Here is a 7,685-nt window from a genome sequence, read left to right as displayed (position 1 = left end):
TATTCCTTCTTTTCAAAACTCAATTTTTCCCTCAAATCCACATACAATATCGAGTTCTATACTTTTGATTAGTCTCGTGATCAAGTCACACAAGTAATAATAAACAAAATCTATACGAGACTCGAGTGGAGATCTTTATCTTTGAAAAGAAAAAAAACTAAGATTTCCTTCAAGTAGGTTAAAGGTTCGTGAGGAAAATATGTTAAAATTGTGGGGATTTCAACACTAAAACCACTCTCAAATTGTTGAAAGTATAGCGTTGGCTAAGTTGGGATGACTAGCTCTTTTCAATTTACTCAAACGTTCAAAACCAGTTGCTAGGGAAAAAAAAAATTTCAAGGCGGAAAGTGAGAAGAATTCTGCGATGGGGAAAAACCCAGCTAGGGCTACTAGGGTAATCGATGGGGTGCCCTGAGAAGTCGGATTCATTAGGCTCCACAAATACAAAAAGTCAAAAATGAAGAAGACTTGTATTCTCTTTCTTCCAATGCGATTCGTCAAAGTTGCACCTTTTGATAAGCTATCAAATCAATCATGTTCTGTGGGCAGGTTTCAAGGTCGACAGCTCATGTTTCTTCCTTAAATCACGCTGGCCTTTTTGAAAGTTAAGAAATAATCGGTAAAATTGTTTTGTTGCACCAAATTGTCTATGTAATAAAAAAATAAAAATAAAAACAAGAAGGAAGAAATTTGTTCCTACTCTATCTCTTGCTCGTAGTGTTGAACACGGTTTGATAGCTTATCAAATGGTGCAACCTTGACGACTTGCATTGGGAGAAAGAAAGTCTTCTTCATTTTTGACTTTTTTTGTTTTTGTGGAATCCGAATGAATTCAACTTATTTTTTGAGGTCATCCTACTTCGCACTCCTCTCGAGATTATATGTTATTTTATTTTTGAAAAGATGCTTAGGAGCGAGTGGAGGGTTAGGTGTGTTTCAATGGTAGATATATGATCACTCGCAATTTTCCACCAACCTCGTAGAAAATCCTAGAGATGGGAAGAGGCATATGCTCTGGGCTTATGTAGTAAGATTATTGCATTGGGCACAATGCGCTTATGTACCTTTATTAATTCTATCTCGAAGTGGAATATTTGAAAGTTAAGCAATAATCGATGAAATTTTTTTGTTGGACCAAATTACCTCTCCTCTTTCTATATATATGTATATAGAAAATTGTTCCCCTCTCCTTCTCCCATCCTCATAATGTCCTTGTGTGACCGCCATCACACCCATCCTATGGCTATTGCTTAGCTTGCAATTACAACTCACTCGTCAATAAAAGAGGCTCTAGAGTCCTAATCTTGCAATAATTGAGGTTGTCAAAACTATGAGTATCTCCACAATTGAATCATCTCACATTTCATAATCAATCCATTCAATATAAATCTACATGAGAAATTCTTATTTGAGTGTTGTCTTCTTAAAATTCACACCTCCACATATGTGAAGAACCAGTTATTCATGTCCATGTGAGATTAAATCCTATGATCATCACCAAATTCAACTTTCTACTAAATGAAACCCGCACTTGTTAAAGTTGCTCATTTATCCTTACACAAAATCAATGTGATGTCCCACATGGATGACATGATGTACCAACTCTTATGTAGCCAATACAACTATGGAAGAGCTAGAATTTTAACATTATGGTAGGACCTACAAGCCAAGGGATAGTCTCGAGTAGACAGTTTCTACGCTCTACCAAAAGGTAATGGAGGCGTGCAAAGGTTTTCTCGGGCTTGATAGAGATTGGCCCTCGAGTGCAAAGGCAGAAGGGAGCTTGATTGCAAGACCCACCCATCGAGCAAGGACAAAGTTGGCCTTAGTGATCCGACAATGCCGAGTGGAAGGGCAGTTGCTCAACGGATAAAAGTCTTCCCATTTGAGACTATAATGCAATTCCTTTCATTGGAGACACTCCTTTTTTTTTGTCATTTTCTTATTTTTCCCCATAACTGACTCACCATTGAAGAAGACTTGCAAACGAAGAATGCTAGAGAGGTACATTCATAGTGAACGAACATATAAGAGCGTATGTATCCGTTTCTTTCATGCGTCCCATCGAAGAAGGCACTCAATTTTCAACACATCTCTATATTTGCCACGCACCAAACATCCAAAAAGTAGGCATACATGTCACGGGCCAAGTCAAAAGCGCACTTCAAGCCGTCATTATAAAAACAAAAATAGTGACAAAGTACTCAACTATAGACTAAATTGAACAACCCACTAAAGTGCGTGGATCACGCCCTATTTCAATCCAGTTATTTTGTCAACAAAATGGAAAATATTTTCCAAAAAATTATTGATTATATTAAAACAGTTTCATGAATGATAAAAGTATTTTTCATTCATTCATTTTTATAAATAATATAAGATTGTATTTTAGAAAATATTCAAATCATGAGTTTTTCATGAAATAAGCATACCATTAATCTTAATTAATTGGGAATTAGAAAAAAAAAAAATAGTGAATGAGCTTATACATGACATGATCACCCAAGCTCCTACCCATCTCGGGAAGCCGTACTAAGCCAAAAAGGGCAAGGAAGTGCCGTGAACACTTTATCGTGGAGAGATGACAAGAGAACCAAATCGTCTTCTCACTCACAAAAAAATCCACGTGTACCTCAAGACAACAGGTAACATCAAGTACAAATAAAAAAAACTTATTTAAACCATGTTTATCTAGCTTCTCTGGATAACTCTTTTTTGAAAAAGATACGAAGTACCAGGTTTCTAGATCACTTCAATAAAAATTCAATAAACCCGACCTAACTTTTTCTCTCTCTCTCTTTTTATTTTTATTTATTTACCCACTCAATTAGTCATTCTCTATTGGTACACGTCTTTCCTAGACAATTAATGCTCATATTCTATTATTCATTATTTTGTGTCAGGTGTCAAATGGGAGGACCCCAGTCCGTTGGCAGTTTTAGTAGACGTGGCAGGCGTGAGATTGGTGGTTAATTATTATATAAATAGACATAATCAATCTCATATTCAAAATAATCGATACTATGATATGTACGGCTTATATCACACGTCGATGCAGACTATCATTGCTCGAACAGCACGAGGGCGACAGAATTGAGATTCCGCCAAAAAGAAGAAAAGAAATTTAGGTTACAAGTTTTAAGACTTTTACGAGAAATATGATTAGTTCTAGATGCAACAGCGATCAACTCCGAAAACTTTTCAAGTCCATGCAGTCCATACCCAAATTCCACAGTCATTAATCCATAAGATTAGCTGTCTAAGATGGATTGCAAATATATATCCAATTAACTACGGTATCTTTTAAATAATTTGTCAATAAATAATTGCACAATCACAAGACGTGGATAATTGTGATGCGGTTGCAAGGTGGGCGAGTGTATTTTGAGTGATGTTAAGGAAATATGAATAGATAAGAGTGTGTGAGGATAGATGTTGAAGGACAAGCATAAATAAAAAATAATATACAATCACCATCAAGGCCTAAAGGACGCACTCTTAGTCAAGGAAGATAATTGGATCGACAGAATTCATGGCTTAAAGGACGAATTATCAACCAAGGATAAAGGACTCCCGGATTAAGAACATACCACCAAATCCTAAATGACGAACCACCAATTGAAGATAAATGACTTTTTGGCTCACCACCAATGAGTAATCTCCATGTCAAATGATAAATGAACTATAATATAAATTATCTACTCTCCAAAGATATTCACTCACATTGAGAAAAATCTCATATATTCAGCTACTCAAATCGATGCCTACTTTATAATAAGATTACACCTCTATTTATAGAGATACTGATAAACAATGGCAAATTCTTCAAGGAATTCACCTAATAATGGCTCTTAAAATCAACACAATAAAGACTCATAAAAATTGTGGATAAAGAGACTTATATGCATGTGTCTTATTTTTAGATGCATTGAAACTTGGGAAGACTCCCTAAATTCGTGCACCAATCTTGGAAGCCGAATGGTCATCATAGAAGGTCATCAACAGTGGTAGAAATTGACCGAAGCATACCCTAGTCATTAGGTTGTCGATGGGAGTCCCAAATTAGACAACAAACTTGTAAATTGGCAACCGTGTTGTAGAATTGGCAATCTTCATCCTTGGACCCACATAATTACATGTTGATTTTTGGGTCAATTGACGGAACATGAGTTGAGCTTGTGGGTTGATCAAAGGATTTGATGCTCCCATAGCAAATTGCAAACATGATTATCGCCAAACTCAAATTGGGGTAAACAACCATTGGGGCATCCTGGTGGCCACTATTTCAGCATGAGAAGGAGAAGATGGGGATCACGGGGGAATTAGGATGATGATAATTTAGTTTTAAGTGTGGGTTTTGACTCCTACGCTTTGTAAGGAGGTAAGATAAAAGTTTGAGAGTGACAATTAAAATAGGAGTAGTGTAGAATTGAGCAATCAAGATTTTGGGTAGAACTTTTTTTTCCCAAACCACAAAAAAAATGAAAAGTAATTTTCCAAGAAAATGATTCTTAGGAAAATTATTTTCCTTTATCATGAAATTTTTAAGGAAACAAATGTACCCTAATTAGAATATTCAAAAACGACCTATACATGATTATGGTGAACTTATGGTGGATTAAAAAAGAAATTTTGATCGACTTTCAATAGTTAAATTTGAAATTTCAAGATTTTTTTTTAAAAACTGGATTTCACCGTCAATTCTACATAAAACATTCAAGTTTTATACTTTTGATTAGTCTTGTAATCAAGTTACACAAGTAATGATAAGCAATAACCATATGAGACTGGAGATTAGACTTTAATCATTATCAAACAAAAAACCCAAGATTTGGTTCAAGTAGATTAGAATTTCGTGAGGAAAATCTGTTAAAATTGATGGACTTTCAACAGCAAACCACTCTCAAATTGCTAAACCACAACGTTGGCTAACTTGGGATGATCAGCTCTTTTCAATGTTCTTACACGTTCAAATGACTTCTGCGACGACGAAGACCCAAATAGCGTATCGTATAATGTGGGATTATAAGACCAACCCCCCATGTGGGGTCTGAGCAGTTGAATTCATTCAAAAATGAAGACTTCTCTCTCTCTCTTCTTCAAAAATGAAGACTTTCTCTCTCTCTCTCTCTCTCTCTCTCTTTCTTCTTCCGATGCGACTGTCAAAGCTGCCCCCTTTGATAAGCTATCAATCCCGTGCCGGTGGGGTCGCTGCTTTCACACTTGATCTCCTCTCTGTTTCATTTTTCGAAATCTGTAAAAAGTCTAAGATCCGGACAGCTTTATGTTCCTTCCTTAATTCGCGCCGAGGGACTCTGGGGTCATGCACGACGCACGCGTCTCCAGAAATTGTGTGAATACAATAAGATATTTTTTTATGAAGATGCTGAAAGCGACGGGAGAGGAAGGTGCATTCCTCCCCGACCTTCTGGAGAATCCTGGAGATGGCGACGGCCTATGCTCTGCGCTCCCGTAGCGAGGTTCTTGGATTCGGGAACGTGATGATGCGCTTGCACTACTTTGATCGATTCTTTCTCGAAGTGGAATCTCTGAAAATTTGACCCTAAATACATGGAAAATCTACTTACACTTAATGAAAATCAATTATTTATGTCTATATGAGATTAAAACCTATAATTTTCATCAAATTCACTGCCCTACTAGAAAAGATTCACACTTTTCCAAGTCATTAATTTAGCTTTACACAAAATCAACGTGATGTCCCATGTGAATGACATGATGAACCAACTCTCGTGTACTCAATATTCTCATTGAAGGCTAGCATGACATTGCTTTGATTTGAAAAAGGCCCTTTCATATTCCCTTTTTTCTGTTCTTTTTCCACATGAATAACTCCATCAAAGAGACTTGAAAAAGAAGAAAGGTAGAAAGGTACATTCACAGTAAAAGGGCATATAGAAGAGCATATTCTTTTCTTTCACGCCTCCCGTCGAAGAAGGCACTCAATTTTCAACATCTTTTCTTCATTTTCCACGCACCAAACATCAAAAGAACGGGCGTACATGTCATGGGGGCAGCCAATGCTCTCACAGACTCCTCATGGAAAAAGAAGCACAGTTCGATTCCAACTACATTCCAAAAGTCAAAGGTTTACTTCAAGCTGTCATGGTAAAAGCAAAAATAGTGACAAAGTACTCAATTGGGGACTAAAATGAACCTCCTGCCAAAGCACATGGATCACATCTTGGTTTCTCTTAAGATTTGAATATATTGCCAAAAGGATGAAAAACGTTTTCCAAAAGACTATGGGTTATGCCAAAATAATTTCATAAATAATTAAAATATTTTTTGCTCGTTCATGTTTATAAATAGTATAAGAGATCGTATTTTAGAAAATATTTTTCAAGTCATGAGTTTTTCGTGAGACAAATTTACCATTAATCTTAATTAATTGGGAATTCAAAGAATACGGAATGAGCTTATACATGACATAATCACCCAAGCTCCTACCCAACTTGTGAAGCATTCTTACCAAAGCCAAAAGAGGCCAAGGAAGTGCCTTGAACAATTTATCATGGAGAGATGACAAGAGAAGAAAATCGTCTTATCACTCACAAAAAAATTTCCTAATTTCCTAAAACCGAAAAAATGAAATCCACGTGTACCTAAAGACTACAGGTACATCAAGTACAAATGAATCTGTTCAAAAAAAAAAAAGTGCAAATGAAACAACTTATTTAAATCATGTTAATCTAACTTCTATCGACAACCTTTTTCACAAAAAGATAAAAAGTACCAACTTTCTAGATCCCTCCAATAAAAATTCAATACACCTGGCCTAGCTTTTTCTCTTTTTTTATTTTCGTTATTTTTGCTTGCTACACGTCTCCCTTGGACAATTTGTGCACTTCCTTAATTTGTGTAACGTGTCACATGGGAGGACCCCAGTCGGTTGGCAGTTTTAGGAGATGTAATAGGAATAAGATTGGTGGTTAATTATTATATAAATAGACATAATTAATCTTACATTCGAAATAATTGATTCCGTGTTAGGTACGGCTTGTCACACGTCGACGCAGAAATGACTATCATTACACTCGAACAACACAAACGACAAAATTGAGATTCCACCAAGCAAAAGTGAAAATTAAGGTTACAAGCTTGAGACAGTTTTACGATAAATATGATAAAGTTCTAAACGTAATAGCGATTGATCTATAATGGGTTTGTTGTACTGATCACCCCTAATTTCAACTCGATCTATATATGGGTTTGTCGTGCTATCCTTTTGTATATCATTTATACAAAGATGCAGATATTTAAAAACATGAATAGCTCCAAACAAAATCACTAATCTAAATCCGGATAATGTATCATAAGATTTCTTTTAAGTAGATTAAAAGTTTGTAAGGAAAATCTGTTAAAATTGATAGGATTTGTTAGAGTAATTAAATATTAGACCACTTCATCTAATAGTTTAAATTTTTTGAACAGTCGTCTTACATGATTTTTTAACAGAGATCCTAATTTTAAATCTTTCTAGATTCCGAGCTCTTGTTTACTTCCACGCTTAGTTGGTAGAAAGAGGAAAAAAAATTATTGCAAGGAGGGAAAATGAGCAAACTTATGCAATGGTAAAGAATCGAGATAGCATATCATATCCGGATTTAATTAAATATTAAATCACATCATCATCTAACCGTTTAAATTTTTTGAATAGCCAA

The sequence above is a fragment of the Eucalyptus grandis genome, chromosome 5, assembly GCF_016545825.1.
Source record: "Eucalyptus grandis isolate ANBG69807.140 chromosome 5, ASM1654582v1, whole genome shotgun sequence".
NCBI classification, from domain to species: domain Eukaryota; kingdom Viridiplantae; phylum Streptophyta; class Magnoliopsida; order Myrtales; family Myrtaceae; genus Eucalyptus; species Eucalyptus grandis.
This window is presented reverse-complemented; position numbering follows the sequence as displayed.